Here is an 18,336-nt window from a genome sequence, read left to right as displayed (position 1 = left end):
CACAGCAAAGGAAACAGTTAACAAAATCAAAAGACAACTGACAGAATGGGAGAAGATATTTGCAAACGACATATCAGATAAAGGACTAGTGTCCAGAATCTATAAAGAACTTAGCAAACTCAACACCCAGAGAACAAATAATCCAATCAAGAAATTGGCAGAGGACATGAGCAGACATTTCTGCAAAGAAGACATCCAGATGGCCAACAGACACATGAAAAAGTGCTCCATATCACTCGGCATCAGGGAAATACAAATCAAAACCACAATGAGATATCCCCTCACACCAGTCAGAATGGCTAAAATCAACAAGTCAGGAAATGACAGATGCTGGCGAGGATGCGGAGAAAGGGTAACCCTCCTACACTGTTAGTGGGAATCCAAGCTGGTGCAGCCACTCTGGAAAACAGCATGGAGGTTCCTCAAAATGTTGAAAATAGAACTGCCCTATGACCCAGCAATTGCACTATTGGGTATTTACTCTAAAGATACAAACATAGTGATCCAAACGGGCACGTGCACCCGAATGTTTATAGCAGCAATGTCCACAATAGCCAAACTATGGAAAGAACCTAGATGTCCATCAACAGATGAATGGATCAAGAAGAGGTGGTATATATACAGAATGGAATACTATGCAGCCATCAAAAGAAATGAAATCTAGCCATTTGCGACAACGTGGATGGAACTACAGCGTATCATGCTTAGCAAAATAAGTCAAGCGGAGAAAGTCAACTATCATATGATCTCCCTGATATGAGGAAGTGGTGATGTAACATGGGGGGTTAAGGGGGTAGGAGAAGAATCAATGAAACAAGATGGGATTGGGATGGAGACAAACCATAAGTGACTCTTAATCTCACAAAACAAACTGAGGGTTGCTGGGGGGAGGGGGTTTGGGAGAAGGGGGTGGGATTATGGACATTGGGGAGGGTATGTGCTTGGGTGAGTGCTGTGAAGTGTGTAAACCTGGTGATTCACAGACCTGTACCCCTGGGGATAAAAATATATGTTTATAAAAAATAAAAAATTATATTTAAAAATAAAAATTAAAAAAAAAAAGAAAAGAGAAAAATCCAAACAAGCTGATTTCCACTAAGGAATTTGGAAAAGTTGTTAAAGACCTGCCTCTTCACTCCTCTAAAAGTAAAATAATATAAAATGAAAATGGAACAAATAGTTAAAGAACAGATCATGTTAGAGAGGATAAAGAGAACATAAAATTCCAAAACCTTGCATACACAAGATGTTTTAGATATGTAAACTTAATTTCATTATAATTGCAACCACTCCTAAGTTATTTTATAAATTTAACATGTCTGAATAAAGTTAGCATTTTTTGTTGTAGGGAAAACTAGAGAAGTAGTTTCTAGAACTCACATAAAATTTAATAAACAGGACTCTCAGGTGAGAAGAAAACCCTGAAATAATAAGAACTGTGAGTAAGGGACAGACATATATATATCCAAATTTATTTTAAAATTATGATAATCAAAACTGTAATACAGTTTACAAATAAGCAGATAATTGAAAAAGAATATAAAGTCTAGAAATAAACCATAATGCATGGGGAAACCTGTTCAATAAATAATTCTTGACAACTGAATAGTTATCTGCAAAAGTTAAATTGGAACCATACTTCATGTATACATCAGGATATGCTCCAAATGGATTAAATATTAAAATATTTTAAAAAACACAAAAAAACTGGAATAAAACATTCAATAATCCACTTATAAACTTAGCTGAAAAATTCTAACTATAACTTTATCCAGAAGCTATAAATTTGACTATATTAAAAACATTATTAAGTACTTTATTCTTTCCGATGCTAGTGTAAATGGGATTGTTCCTTAATTTCTTTCTCAAATAGCATATCGTTAGAGTATGGAAAAGTAATTAACTCTTGTATGTTCATTTTGTATCCTTCAACTTTAGTGAATTTATTAGTTCTAACAGTTCTACTTAATGGGGTCTTTAGAGTTTACATAAGATAATGACATCTGCAAACAGGGATAATTTTACTTCCTCATTTTTTAAAAGATTTTATTTATTTAACAGAGAGATATCACAAGTAGGCAGAGAGGCAAGCAGAGAGAGAGAGAGAGGAGGAAGTAGGCTCCCCGCTGAGCAGAGATTCCAATGTGGGGCTCAATCCCAGGACCCTGAGATCATGACCCAAGCCGAAGGCAGAGACTTAGCCCACTGAGCCACCCAGGTGCCCCATTTACTTCCTCATTTTAATGTGGGTTCCTTTTATTTCTTTTTCTTGAGTACTTGCTCTGACTATGACTTCCAATATTAATTTAAATATAAGTGGTGAGAGTGGGCATCTTTGTCTTATCCCTGATCATAGAAAAAAAGCTTTTATCTGTTGAATATAATGGTATCAGCAGGCTTTGGGTTATAGATGACCTTTTTTTTAAGATTTTATTTATTTATTTGACAGAAAGAGAGAGAGATCACAAGTAGGCGGAGAGGCAAGCAGAGAGTGAGAAAGGAGGAAGCAGGCTCCCCACTGAGCAGAGAGCCCGAAGCAGGGCTCAATCATGACCTGAGCTGAAGGCAGAGGTTTTAACCCACTGAGTCACCCAGGTGTCCCTATATATGACCTTTTAATGTTGAGATGTTTCCCATCTATTCCTAGTTTGTTAAGAGTTCTTATCATGAACAGATAATAAATTTCATCAAATGTTTTTGGTAAATCTATTAAGATAAATGTGATTTTTATTCTGTTAATGTTGTGTTTTGCATTAATTGATTTTTGTATGTTGAATCCTTGCACATCAGAGGCAAGTCCCATTTGGTAATGGTGTATGATCCTTTTAACATGCTATTTGATTTGGTTCTGTAGTATTTTGGTGAAGATTTCTATATTCATTAGAGATACGGAGCTATAGTTTTCCTTTTTTTGTGCTGTTATGTTTGGCTTTGGATTCAGGGTAATGCTGGCCTCATAAAATGAGTTTGGAAGTATTTCCTCCTCTTTAATAATTGGAGAAGGATTGTCATTATTTTTCATTAAGTGTTTGATAGAATTCACCCAGAAGGCCACCTGGTCCTGGATTTTCTTTACAGGGATTTTTGTTGTTGATGGTGCTGTTGTTATGTTAGTTGGAGTGGGAGAAGAACCATGAGAGACTTTACCAGGATTTTTGATTACTGATTCAAACTCCATACTAGTTACTAACCTGTTAAGATTATAAAACTTTGATGAAAGAAATTAAAGACATAGGCAAATGGATATATGTTCTGTGATCATTGATTGAAAAACTTAATATTGTGAAAAATATCCATTCTATCTGGAGAAATCTACAGATCTAATGAAACAACTATAAAGTACCATTATTTATAAATATAGAGAATTCTAAAATTTATATGAAACCACAAAAGACCATGAATAGCCAAATCAGTATTGAGAAAGAACAAAGCTGGGGCAAAATACTTTCTGATTATAAAATGTATTACAAAGCTACAATAATCAAAAGAGTATTGTACTGGCAAAAAAACAGATATATAGACCACTGTAAATGAATTGAGAGTCCAGAAAACAGTCCATGCATATATAGTCAACTGATCTTTGACAGAGGTGCCAAAAATACACAATGGTCAAAGGACACTTCCTTCAAAAAATGGCATTGCAAAAAGTGGATAGCCACATGCAAAAGAATGAAACTGGATTTTGATCTTACCTGATACACAAAAGTTAACAAAATGAGTTAAAGACTTAAACATAAGACCCAATACTGTAAAACTCTTAGAAGAAAACTTAGGAGAAAGCATCATGACTTTGGTCTTGGCAATGATTTCATGGATTAGACATAAAAAGCAAAAGGCTTTTGCACAGCAAAGAAAACAAAAGTCAGAGTGAGAACACATCTTATGGAGTGAGAGCAAATATTTTCAAAAGATAGATCTGATAAGGGGTTAATCTTCAAAATATGTAGGAACCCCTACAACTCAATAGCAAAACAAACAAATTTTTAAAAGCTAATAATTCAATTTAAAAGTTGGCTAAGAGGGGGGGCGCCTGGGTGGCTCAGTGGGTTAAAGCCTCTGCTTTCAGCTCAGGTCATGATCCCAGGGTCCTGGGATTGAGCCCTGCATCGGGCTCTCTGCTCAGAGGGGAGCCTGCTTCCTCCTCTCTCTCTCTGCCTGCCTCTCTGCCTACTTGTGATCTCTGTCTGTCAAATAAATAAAATCTAAAAACAAAAAAGAAAAAGAAAAGAAAAAAAAAGAAAAGTGGGCTAAGGACCTTGGATATTTCTTCAAAGAAGACATAGAAAGGCCAAAAGGTACGTGAAAAAAAAAATTACTCAGTGTTACTAATCATCAGGGAAATGCAAAGCAAAACTACAATAAGATATCATCACACATCTGTCAGGATGGTTATCATGAAAAATAGAAAAGAGAAGAAGCATTGGCAAGGATATGGAGAAATTGAAACCCTTAAACACTGTTGGTGCAATTGCAAAATGGTGCTAACACTGTGGAAAGTAGTATAGAGGTTCTCATAAAATTAAAAATAAGAATTTTATTATAGACCAGTAATCCACATCTGAATATTTACCCAAAAGAATTGAAATCAGAATCTCAAAGTTTCAGAATCAGAATTTTGGCACTTCCATATTCATTGTGGCACTAATCAAAACAGTCAAGAGGTGAAAATGTCTATGGACAGATGAATGAATAAGGAAAATGTGGTATGCTTTGCAACCAAGGCCTAGCAGAATGGCTCCTGCAAAGGGTGGCAAGAAGAAGGGCTTTTCTGCCATCATTGAGGTAGTGATCATAAAAAAAAGTATCAGCATTCACAAGCACATCCATGGAGTGGGTTTCAAGAAGCATGCTCCTCAGGCACTCAAAGGGATCCCAAAATTTTCCATGCAGGATATGGGAACTCCAGATGTGCACATTGACACCAGGCTTGACAAAGTTGTCTGGACCAGAGTAATAAGGAATTTTCCATGCCATATCCTTGTGTGGTTGCCCAGAATTGCAACAAGAATGAAGATTCACCAAACAAGGTCTATAAGGTGCTTGCCTATGTACCAGTCACCACTTTCAAAAATCTACAGATAATTAATGTAGATAAGAACTAATGCTGATTGTCAAATAAAGGAATAAAACTGAGAAAATGAAAAGAAAATGTGGTACATACATACATTGTAATATTATTAAGCCTTTTTAAAAATATTACTAAGCCTTTAAAAAAAGCTAATTCTGCAAAATATAGCTACAGAGATGAACCCTGAGGACATTATGCTAACTAAAATAAGCCAATCGCAGAAAAGCAAATACTGCATGATTCCACTTTTAAATGTTGAATGGTGGTGACCAGGGCTGGAGGAGGAAGAAATGGGGAGTTACTAATCAATAGCCATGAAGTTTCAGTTAAGCAAGATGTGTAAGCTCTAGAGATCTGTTGTACAACATTGGACCTATAATAAGAAACACTATATTGCTGTACAGAAGCCTTTTATCTTGCTTTGCAGAAGCCTTTTATCTTGATGAAGTCCCAAAAGTTAATTTTCACTTTTGTTTCCTTTTTCTTTGGAGACATGTCTTGAAAGAAATTGGTGTGGCTAATGTTGAAGAGGTTACTGCCTATGATTTTGATAGATTCCTGCCTCATCTTGAGGTATTTCATCCATTTGAGTTTATCTTTGTGTATGGTGTAAGAGAATGGTCAAGTTTCATTCTTCTACACATAGGTGTCCAATTTTCCCAGCACCATTTATTGAAGAAACTATCTTTTTGCCACTGGATATTTTTTTTTCTGCTTTGTTGAAGATTATTTGACCATAGAGTTGCAGGCCCATTACTGGTCTCTCTACTCTGTTCCATTGGTCTATGTGTTTGTTTTTGTGCCAGTACCGTACTGCCTTGGTGATTAAAACTTGGTAGTAAAGTTTGAAATCAGGCAACATAATACCCCCAGTTTTCTTTTTCTTTTTCAATATTTCCTTAGCAATTCGGGGTCTTTCCTGATTCCCTACAAATTTTAGGATTGTTTGTTCCAGAACTTTGAAAAATGTCAGTGGAATGTTGATTGGGATGGCATTGAAAGCATAGATTGCTTTGGGCAGTATAGACATTTTAACAATGTTTATTCTTCAGATCCATGAGCATGGAATGGTCTTCCATCTTTTTATGTCTTCTTCAATTTCTTTCTTGAGTGTTCTGTAGTTCCTCGAGTACAGATCCCTTGCCTCTTTTGTTTGGTTAGTTTTATTCCCAGGTATCTTACAGTTCTTGATGCTACAGTAAGTAGAATCAATTCTCCAATTGCCCTTTCTATATTTTCATTGTTAGTGTATAAGAAAGCAACTGATTTCTGTACATTGACTTTGTATCCTACCACATTGCTGAATTGCTGTATGAGTTCTAGTAGTTTGGGGATGGAGTCTTTTGGGTTTTCCATATAAAGTGTCTTGTCATCTGTGAAGACACAGAGTTTGACTTCTTCTTTTCCAATCTGAACACATTTTGTTTCTTTTTGTTGTCTGACTGCTGATGTTACGACTTCTATTACTATGTTGAACAACAGTGGCAAAAGTGGGCATCCTTGTCCTGTTCCTGATCTCAAAGGGAAGACTGTCAGCTTTTCCCCATTGAGAATGATATTCGCTGTGGGTTTTTCATAGATAGATTTTATGAAGTTGAGAAATGTTCCCTCTATCCCTATACTTTGAAGCGTTTTAATCAGGAATGGATGCTGCAGTTTGTCGAATGGCTTTTCTGCATCCATTGAGAGGATCATGTGGTTCTTCTCTCTTCTCTTATTGATTTGTTCTATCTCATTGATTTGTAAATGATGAAGCACACTTGCAACCTAGGGATAAATTCCACCTGTCATGTTCGGTAAACTTTTTAATGCACTTGGATCCTATTAGCTAGGATCTTGTTGAGAATCTTGACACTCATATTCATCAGGGATACTGGTCTGAATTTCTCAGTTTTGATGGGGTCTTTACCTAGTTTGGACATCAGGGTAATGCTGGCTTCACAGAAATAGTCTGGAAGTTTTCCTTCTTGTTCTGTTTTTCTGAAACAGCTTCAAGAGGATAGATATTATTTCTTTTTTGAATGCTTATAGAATTCCCCAGGAATTTGTGAGGTCTTGGGGTCTTGTTTTTTGGGACATTTTTGGTCTCTGCTTCAATCTCATTATTAGATATTGGTCTATTCCGGTTGTCAGTTTCTTCCTGTTTCAGTCTTGGAAGTTTATAGGTTTCCAGGAATGCATCCATTTTGTCCAGGTTGCTTAACTTATTGGCATATAACTGTTGATAATAATTTCTGATGATTGTTTGTATTTCCTTAGTGTAAGTCATGATCTCTCCCCCCTTCATTCATAATTTTATTAATTTGAATTCTCTCTCTTTTCTTTTGGATTAGTTTGGCAGGTGGTTTATCGATCTTATTGATTCTTTCAAAGAACCAGCTTCTAGTTTTATTGATGTGTTCTACCGTATCTCTAGTTTCTAACTCATTGATCTTTGCTCTAATCTTGATTATTTCCCTTCTTGTGCATGGAGTCAAAGGGGAGACCTGTGAAATGGGAGAAGATATTCACAAAAGACACTACAGACAAAGGGTTATATCCAAGATCTATAAAGAATTCTCAAACTCAACACTCAAAAAAAAAAAAGTTAAAAATGTCAAAAAATGGGCAGAAGACATGAACAGATACTTCCCCAAAGAACACATACAAATGGTTAACAGACACATGAAAAATGTTTATCATCAGCCATCAGGAAGATTCAAATCAAAATCACATTGAGATACCACCTTACAACAGTTAGAATGGCCTAAATTAAGAAGACAATAAACAACAAGTGTTGGAGAGGATGTGGAGAAAGGGGACTCCTCTTACACCATTGGTGGGAATGCAAGTTGGTGTAGTCACTTTGGAAAACAGTGTGGAGATTCCTTAAGAAATTAAAAATAGAGCTACCCTATGATCCTGCATTTGCACTACTGGGTATTTACCCCAAGGATACAGATGTAGTGAAAAGAAGGGGCACATGCACCCCAATGTTCACAGCAGCAATGTCCACAATAGCCAAACAGTGGAAGGAGCCGAGATGCCCTTCAAAAGATGAATGGATAAAGAAGATGTGCTCCATATATACAATGAAATATTATGCTTCCATCAGAAAGGATGAATACCCAACTTTTGTATCAACATGGACGGAACTGGAGGAGATTATGCTGAGTGAAATAAGTCAAGCAGGGAATGTCAATTATCATATGGTTTCACTTACTTGTGGAGCATAAGAAATAACATGGAGGACATTAGGAGAAGGAAAGGAAAGGTGAATTGGGGGAAATCGGAGGGGGAGATGAAACATGAGAGACTGTAGACTCTGAGAAACAAACTGAAGGTTTTGGAGGGGTTGGGGTTGGGGCATTAGGTGAGCCTGGTCGTGGGTATTAAGGAGAGCATGTATTGCATGGAGCACTGGTTATGGTGCAAAACAATGAATCTTGGAACACTGAAAAATTGAAATTAATTTTTTTTTAAAAAGCACTATATTGTTCACTTAAAAATTTAAGTGTTTTTACCCCCAAAATAATTAGGAAAAAAAAAACACTTTTGCACTTCAAAACCCTCTTACTCCTGCAGTCAATGGAAACACATCAGGCACTAGTCAATTACTACCCTCTGACCCACGTATTTCACTTCCTTTAGAAAATCCAACCTAGGCTTGAGACACTCCAAATTCCCTGAAGATCCCATATTTTTCCAGAGATATTTGAATAGGTAGAGAAGGCTGCTGAGGTTACCCCTACCACTCTGAAATGATAGTGTGGCTCTACATTTCACTGCACCACCATGTCTGAGGACTAGTGGGAGGGCAGAAGCTTCTGAAATGGGAGTTCCAAGGATTCATCTGGATAACAAAAAGAAGCAGGAAACTAGTTCCAGAAGATTGCTACTGGATCCAAAGTATACCACTTTTGTATGCAGGGGGAAAAAAAGATGGAATTTCTTTTCTTCGTTCAGCAAAATGTAAACATCTCAAGACGTGCCCCCACACTCCTTACTTCTAGCAGTTCAATTTGTGCTCTCTGCTTGTAATGAATTTGGCTTTAGGGATTAGCAAAGCTTTAAGGCTACTGAGTTTGTTTATTTCTGTTTTATTTCTCCTAGAACCATACAGAATGTGCTTAGAGGACAGTCCTGACCTTTGAGGTGTATAATGCTTTCATAATGAATACCATAGGAAATGCATGGCTTTATCATTTCTAACATTTAAAGCCATCTTATACACACAATTGCTAGTGTTGTTGTTGGCCTGTAGATGAAGAGATTGAGGCCATTACTGCTTAATCTGTGATGATCCTCTGGTATCCTTCTGGAGAAAAAGTCCCACTTCTAGATAATGGCAATAGAGCTTAAATGTAGGATCTGAGCCCAGTAACCTGACAGAGGCCTCTGTAATCATAATTTTCATTTCTAGATCATTTGATTCTCACAACCAGCCTTGAGGCATATAGGTTAAAGTTTAATATATTTCACTTTTAAAGGAGAGGAAAAAGAGAGAGAAGTGACATGCCTGAATCACACAGAGGTTTATTGATAAAACAAAGACTGTCTGGATCTTGTAATTCTCACATGTAGCTCATTTCATCAGACATTTGCCTGGCCTGCTTGCAGCAGTTGTTCAGATGAAATGGAATTTAATTCAAAATTAATAGTGTCTCCATGAGTCAACCATACATCCTCTTGGGATGAATGTATTTTTTAAGGATGCCCAGATTCCTATAGGTGCCAAGGTTCTTGGAGATTGTTTAACTGAGCTTGGAGTATTTGCCAAAATGCCAACATTGAAATCAGGCAGTTTGTTGGGACTTTCCTACCTCTACATTTCCATTTCCTTATTTATTCTTTCTCTCTCTTCATTGTTCACTGGTCAGCAAATAAACATGTATATTTCTTTTTCTCTCATTTTGTCTCCCACTGCATTTAGCTCTTTGTCTCAGTCCTCAGACTTCCAGGGGCATTTTGCATCTCTCCTGGAGACATAGCTAAGTCTTTCTTCTTGTCCCCAGCTATTTTCTTCATTATTTCCTGCAGAAATAAATTCCAGTTTATCACCTTCTACTAGCATAAGTGATAGCCAACAATCCCATATCCAGATTCTACTCTTCCTTTAGAACCCAGTGACCTCTGTATGTATGTGCTTTAAAATTTGTTGACCCAAAGTTTTTTAGCTCTCTTTTTCTTAGGATTGTTTCCTTAAGTCCTGATAGAATGGAAATATTATATTTAATTTCCACTGGAAAATTACTCGTAAGCCAGCCAGGTAATGACTCAGATGTAAAACCAAAAAGCAAAAAGGCATCCCTTCAAATCTGAAAGGAGGCCAGTATGTGAGCAAAACTGAAAGACAAAATACCATCCCTCACCGATGCCCTCCTCCAAATAAAAAATTTCTTAACATTTATCCTATTATCAGAAAACACCAAAAAGAAAGGCAATCAAAGGAATAATCGGTCAAAATTTTCAAGCACTTCCCAAGACCTACTAATTCCATGCCTTGTTAAAATAGAGTCCCAAATTTAGATAAAAAGGGGCTTAAAAGTTCATCCTTGGGCTGCCTAGCTGGCTCAGTCAGTAGGACATTTGATTCTTGATCTTGGGATTGTGTGTTCAAGTCCCACATAGGGTATAGAGCTTACTTAAAAGAAAGAATAAACAAAAGATCCAAAAAATATTTTAATAATATAAAATAAATAAAATAAAATAAAATGTCATCCTTGTCTACCCCTGGTCTTCACATAGTACAGTCCTATATATATTAGAATTACCTGCCCATTGTCAAAGATGTTCAGTAAGGTTCATTATGCAACTTTTCTGTGGGATCATCTGCAATTAGGCAAAGACATGAAAGTTAACTTATCTTTTTTTATTAGTTTCAGAGGTAGAGTTTAGTGATTCATCAGTTGCATATAACACCCAGTACTCATTAAATCAAGTGCCCTCCTTAATGCCCATCACCCAGTTACCCCATACCCCTACCCACCTCCCATCCAGCAACCTTCAGTTTTTTCGTCTAGTTAAGAGTCTCTTGTGGCTTATCTCCCTCTCTGACTTCTTCTTATTATTTTTATCTCCCTTCCCCTATGATCCTCTGTTTTGTTTCTTAAATTCTACACATGAGTGAAATCATATGATAATTGTCTTTCTATGACTTATTTTGCTTAGCATAATACCCTCTAGCTCCATCCATATTGTGGCAAATGATGAAATTTCATTTTTATGGCTGAGTAATATTCCATTATATATATATATATATATAATAAATCATATTTTCATGAAATTTGACTTAAATCACATCAGCTATATGGGCAAAAGCTCTAAACATAAATCTTTTTTTAAGATTTTTTAATTTATTTGACAGATAGAGATCACAGGTAGGCAGAGAGAGAAAGAGAGAGGAGGATGCAGGTTCCCTGCTGAGCAGAGAGCCGATGTGGGGTTCAATCCCAGGACCCTGGGACCATGACCTGAGCTGAAGGCAGAGGCTTTAACCCACTGAGCCACGCAGGCACCCCACCAAACAATAATCTTATCCAAATTGATAGAAGACTAGTTTGTTTGCTTGTTGGTTTCATTTGTAACCACTTACTTTTTTTAGGATTTTATTTTAATTTTAATTAAAAAAAAATTTTTTTTATAAACATGTATTTTTATCCCCAGGAGTACAGGTCTGTGCATTGCCAGGTTTACACACTTCACAGCACTCACCAAAGCACATACCCTCCCCAATGTCCATAACCCCACCCCCCTTCTCCCAACCCCCCTCCCCCCAGCAACCCTCTGTTTTGTGAGATTAAGAGTCACTTATGGTTTGTCTCCCTCCCAATCCCATCTTGTTTCATTGATTCTTCTCCTACCCACTTAAGCCCCCATGTTGAAGACTAGTTTATAAATAGAATATGTTTCCTTGTTGAGTGACAGGCTAGTTATAGGATTCAGAAATAATAAAAAGGAGTAAAACAGAGCCTTGTTTTCAGGGGCTCACAATCTATAGAGATAGATCCATATTAAGAGTGTGATAGGATAGGGCACCTGGGTGGCTAAGTCAGTTAAGCATCTGGCCCTTGGTTTTGGCTCAGGTTATGATATCGTGGGATAGAGCCCCACACAACAGGCTCTGTGATCAGCAGGAATTCTTCTTCAAAATTCTCTACCTCTGTCCCCTCTCTTAAGGCTTATACTCTCTCTCTCTAAAATAAGCCTTTTTAAAAAGGAATGCCATTATCATTGTAATAGTATTTTAAACAAAATTCTGTGAAAGTAAACAGAAGAATCAAATCCAGATAAGAGAGTTGGGGAAAGATTTGTGGCTGGATCTTGATGACTATACTAGTGTCTGCTAGGTAGAAGAGTAGGAGAAGATATGCAATGGTTCAGAAAACTGAGTGTGGGTTTCTTGGGAACCAGCACATCCACATGACCTATTTTTATAGACTATATCAGTAGCAGAGATGAAGTCTGATTGATGATAGAAACCATACTGTGTATGCCCTTGTATTCCACAATAAGGATTTAATATTATATACCATGGGCAGATTTATGACAGAGAATTACATGGTCATATTTGCATTTTAGAAAAACCACTCTGACTTCCAAATGGAGGCAGGGTTAGAGGAAAGAGGTTGAAAAACGTATCACAGAGTCCAAGTTGTCAAGTACCTTCTTAGAGCTATACAGTGGGTAAGAAAAACTAGCAAAGCTGAAGGAATCAGATTCAATACTGATGAGAACAAGATTCAGTAAAAAATAATATGAAAATATGTGGTAGAAATAAAAAATAAAAGGAAGAAGGAAAAGAGAAAATAATAATGCTAAAATTAAGTATTTACCACATGCTAGGCACAGAACTAAATATTTTATGCATATTATCTCATATAATCTTTTAAATAACCTGATGAAGCAAGTGTGATTATCCAAGTTTACAGGTGGATAACCTACAGCAAGAGGAGATTGTCTTGGGGCTCCTGGGTGGCTCAGTCAGTTAAGTATCTGCCTTTGGCTCAGGTTGCGATTTCAAGGTCCTGGGATCTAGTCCTATATTGGGCTCCACACTGAGCAGGGAGTCTGCTTTTCCCTTTCCCCTGCCCCTCCACCGAACTCATGCTCGCTCTTGCTTGTGCTCTCTCTCTCTCTAATAAGTAAATAAAATTTTTTGCCCAGGGTCATGTAAGAAGTGAATGGTCAAAGCAGGATCCAATCTCCACTCTTAACTACTTATCTAGAGAAATCAAGAGTAACAACAAGAGTACCAAAAAAAAAAAAAAAGAAAAAAGTGACACAATAGAGGAAAAGAAGAAAAACAAAAAGGAAAGTGAAAAGAAGAAAAATTTAAGGAAGAAAATAGCAAAAGTGAGATTAATGGATAATTAATTAATGGATAACACTCTTCTGTACAAACACTAGATGTAATTAAGTTTTGCCTTTAAGTCTCTATCCATAGTTCCAAAGACTAGTGACATGAATAAACAATGGTATGTATCTGAGTCCATGCCCAACTGTTATTAGGTTAATTCACATAAAACATTAATATTTGTCTTTTTACTTGTAAAAACAGCATCCTAATACCTCACTTTAAGATGAAATATATTCTCAACCAAAGGTCATTTCATTACCTGAAAGTTATGTCACTCTGAGTCTTCCTACTATCCTGCACAAGGAAGCTGGACCTATGCCAGGCTTCAGTGGCTGTCCAACAACCTTTGTGAGCCCTTATGATGTGGTTCACAAGTGGATCAGTCTAGTTTAAAAAGCCAAGGGGCAGTAAATGCTAGGGAAATGCCACCCTTTTTTACCTTATTCTGCTGTGGGAAGTAGAGATGGTGGAGGGAGAGAGAGTTGTCAGAGTATTAACTAAAATGAAAATAAGACCAAGGATCATTGAGATGTACATGGTCTCTCTCATCTGGGCTGTTAACAGGATGCTATTAAATTTTTTGTAAATGGTAACTGGATTCAAGCTTACATTTATCTTGTTTTATAGGTCTCAAAAAGAAAGTTACTTTAAAACTTCATATCAATTAGTGGATTAGTTAATAAAAGTTTCTCTTCACAAAGAAGATTGCTATCTCCTTGGATAGACTGCATTTTTAATTTAAAAAAATGATCTACAAGTAAAGATAGACTGAGCTGAGTCTCTGCATCAGACAATCATCTCTTCTATTTTGTAACCAATGGCCTTTAAGGATCTTTATTTTTGAAAGCTTTCATTTGCTTGAGCACTGATATAATGGTGATGGGAAGTCAGATGAAAAATCAAGATAAGGGGGCACCTGGGTGGCTCAGTGGGTTAAGCCACTGCCTTCGGCTCAGGTCATGATCTCAGGGTCCTGGGATCGACTCCCGCATCGGGCTCTCTGCTCAGCAGGGAGCCTGATTCCTCCTCTCTCTCTCTGCCTGCCTCTCTGCCTACTTGTAATCTCTCTATGTCAAATAAATAAATAAAATCTTTAAAAAAAATCAAGATAGGAATCATAAAAGCAAACTGCTATATGTTTGATTTCTTTTTCTGAGTATCAGAAGCCAATGAAAGGAGGAGAAGAAAAAATCTCATGGCAGGTATGAATTGTATTCTATATATTGTTTTCTTTTTAAATAAACCACTTTTTACTGGGGAAGGATCTCATATTCAACATTGAATACTAGCATGTTAGAGCTGGAAGAAACTTTAGATATTATTTAGTTCTACACTTCATTTCATAGTTAGAAAACCAAGAATCAGAGAAGATATTTAAATTGGCCAATGTGAGTGAGTGGCAGTCAAAACTAGAACCTAGATATTCTAACTTTCCAGCTTTTGTTCATTACACTAGACTATATTATCTTATGGCATACTCTCACATGATAATGATAACTAACATTTTAAGCATGTACTACGCTCTCTCTATATAGTAATTCACTTAACCCTAATAACCAAACTTTCAGTTAACTACTATAATTATTTACTTTTATATCTGAGTAATCTGAATCCCAGTGAAACTAAATAACTTTTCCAGGATCACCCAGCTAGTAAAGTGCATGGATGATTCAAAGCCAACCAGTCTGGCTCCATAGTTTTGTTCTATATATCGTGGTATCTATCATCTTATATACATATTCTATCTCTCCAACTACATATAAATAACAGGATCATTTGTATTTGAGGTATTGTACAAATAGAAAATATGAAACAGGAGGGGAGGTCAAGATGGCAGAGGAGTAGCAGACTGAGATGACATCAGGTCACAGGAGTTCACCTAGATAGTTATCAAACCATTCTAAACACCTACAAACCCAAAAGAAGATCAAGGAGAAGAAGGATAGCAATTCTAGAAACAGAAAATTGACATTTTCTGAAAGGTAGGACATGCAGAGAAGTGAATCCAAAGTGATGGGAAGATAGACCATGGGGGAGGGGCCAGCTACTGACAAGCAGTGGAGCAATGAAGCACAAAATTCAAACTTTTAGGTGTCTGCTCCACTGAGTGACATCACTCTTAAGGTTAAGCTGGTGTGGAGTCCTCGTGGGGACAGTGTGGTCTCAGGTCCATCAGGGTCACAGAAGGAACAGGGGTGTCCAAGAGTAGCAGAGCTCACAGGTATCAGAGCCAGGAAGCTGACTACAGAGAAGGAGCTGAGGAATGAGCTCTCAGCTCTTTGGGGCTACCTTAAACTTTGATCTGCAGCACTGTCAGGCCACTGCTCTTTGAGCAGGGGCTCAGCAAGTGGCAGATCCGGGAGACCTACTTTCCTCCACAAAAAAAGCAGTGTAGCAGGAAATCTGCAGGATTTGGAGACTCTAAATGGGGTAGTGTGCCAGAGACAGAAACTCTCAGTCACAGGCCAGGTGAGTACAACCAGAGACCAGGGAGATGGGAGTGATTAACCGCTTTTCTCCAAGGGTGCATTGAGGACTGGGGCCCTGAGCTCCAGGCTGTCATTTACATTCCCATCCTCCAAAGCTCTACGGAAAGCATTCAGGGAACAAAAGCTCCTGAGAGCAAACCTGAGCAGATTACTTAGCTCAGCCCCTGGCAAGGGTGGTGCAATTCCACCTTGGGCAAAGACTTGTGAGAATCAACCCAACAGGCCCCTCCTGCAGAAGATCAGCAAGAACATCCAGGAAAGACCAAGTTCTCTGATCAAGGAGAACAGTGAAATTCCGGAGGAGGGGAAAGCAAAGCACAGAATTCATGACTTTCTCCCCATGATTCTTTAGTCATGCAAAGTTAATTAACTTTTTTTATTTTATTTTTTCTTATTCTAATTTTTCTAACGTTTCCTTTTTCCTCTTTTAACGTATTTTAACTAGTTTATCTTAACAATACCTTTCTAAAAAATCTTTTTAAACCTTCATTATTACAGTCATATTTTAACCCTCATTGTATCTAACTTTACTTTTTTCTATACATATAGGGTTTTTTTCTTCTCAAATATTTTGGGACACAATTTCTTCAAGTATATCAAAATATATCCTAAATCTGGCACAGAGCTTTGTTCTAGTCCCCAGCTGGAGCAAATTCTCTCCATTTCCTTTTTCTTTCTTTTTCCAACCAACTTATCTTACCAATTTCTTTTTTAGAATTTTTTTTAGTTCATCTTTATAGTCATATTCCATCCTTTCATCATGTTTACCTTTATTTATATGTGTGTGTGTTTGTGTGTGTGTATATATATATATATATATATATATATAAATCTTTTCTTTCTTTAATTTTGGGAGGTAGTTTCTTCTAAGAGACTAAAATACACGCAAAATCAAGTGGATGCCTCTAATCACTATATATATATATATATATATATATATATATATATATATATACACATATACATACACACACATACATAATTTTTAAATTTTTAAAAATTTCTTTTTATCTCCTTCTCCCCCCAATTTGGGGTCTCTTCTGATTTGGTTAGCATATATTTTTCTGGGGTTTTGCCACCTTTCAGTATTTTATTATCTTGTTCATATATTCTTATCCAGATAAAATAACAGGGCAGAAAAGCTCACAAAACAAACAAAACACACACACACACACACACACAAGAGGTAGTACCAAAGGCTAGGGACCTAATCAATACAGACATTGGTAATATGTCAGATCTAGAGTTCAGAATGATGATTCTCAAGGTGTTAGCTGGGCTCCAAAAAGGCATGGAAGATATTAGAGAAATGCTGTCTGAAGAAATAAAAGTCTTTTCTAGAGAAATAGAAGAACTAATAACTAACCAAGCTGAAATCAAAAAAGCTACTAATGAGGTACAACCAAAAATGGAGGCTCTTACTGCTAAGATAAATGAGGCAGAAGAGAGAATTAGTGATATAGAAGACCAAATGATGGAGAATAAAGAAGCTGAGCAAAAGAGAGATAAACTACTGGACCACAAGGGGAGAATTAGAGAGATAAGTGATACCATAAGATGAAACAATATTAGAAAATTGGGATTCCAGAAGAAGAAGAAAGAGACAGGGAGGAAGAAAGATATACTGGAGCAAATTATAGTAGAGAATTTCCCTAATATGCAAAGGAAACAAGCATCAAAATCCAGGAGGTGCAGAGAACCCCCCTCAAAATCAATAAGAATAGGTCCACACCCCATCATCATAGAGTAAAACTTACAAGTCTTAGTGACAAAGAGAAAATCCTGAAAGCAGCTTGGGACAAGAAGTCTGTAACATACAATGGTAAAAATATTAGATTGGGAGCAGACTTATCCACAGATACTTGGCAGGTCTGAAAGAACTGGCATGGCATATTCAGAGCACTAAATAAGAAAAAACATGCATCCAAGAATACTATAGCCAACTAAACTATCACTGAAAATAGAAGGAGAGATTAAAAGCTTCCAGGACAAACAAAAATGAAAAGAATTTGCAAACACTAAACCAGCCCTACAGGAAATATTGAAAGGGGTCCTCTAAGCAAAGAGAGAGCCTAAAACAGGTAGACCAGAAAGGAACAGAGACAATATACAGTAACAGGCACCTTACAGGCAATACAATGGCACTAAATTCATATCTCTCAATAGCTACCCTGAATGTAAGTACACTAAATGCCCCAATCAAAAGACACAGGGTATCAGAATGGATTAAAAAAACAAAACCCATCAATATGCTGTCTACAAGAAACTCATTTTAGACCCAAAGACACCTCCAGATTGAAAGTAAGGGAGTGGAAAAGAATTTACCATGCTAATGCACATAAAAGAAAGCTGGGGTGGCAATCCTTATATCAGATCAATTATATTTTAAGCCAAAGACTATAATAAGAGATGAGGAAGGACACTATCTCATACTCAAAGGG

The 18,336-nt window shown here is 36.9% G+C and overlaps 1 long non-coding RNA gene and 1 pseudogene across 2 annotated transcripts in view; one reads left to right on the top strand and one right to left on the bottom strand.

The window, feature by feature from the left end:
- Nucleotides 1-18,336, bottom strand: part of LOC309856298 — a 323,654-nt gene that overhangs the window by 11,086 nt on the left and 294,232 nt on the right. The window lies entirely within an intron of this gene.
- Nucleotides 4,732-5,102, top strand: LOC309855856 (large ribosomal subunit protein eL31 pseudogene; annotated as a pseudogene). The gene has a single exon. The product of its transcript is annotated as a large ribosomal subunit protein eL31 pseudogene (transcript).

Source organism: Mustela nivalis (genome assembly GCF_964662115.1).
Source record: "Mustela nivalis genome assembly, chromosome: X".
NCBI lineage: Eukaryota > Metazoa > Chordata > Mammalia > Carnivora > Mustelidae > Mustela > Mustela nivalis.
The sequence above is the reverse complement of the archived record's forward strand: the minus strand, read 5'-3'. Positions and strand labels throughout refer to the sequence as shown.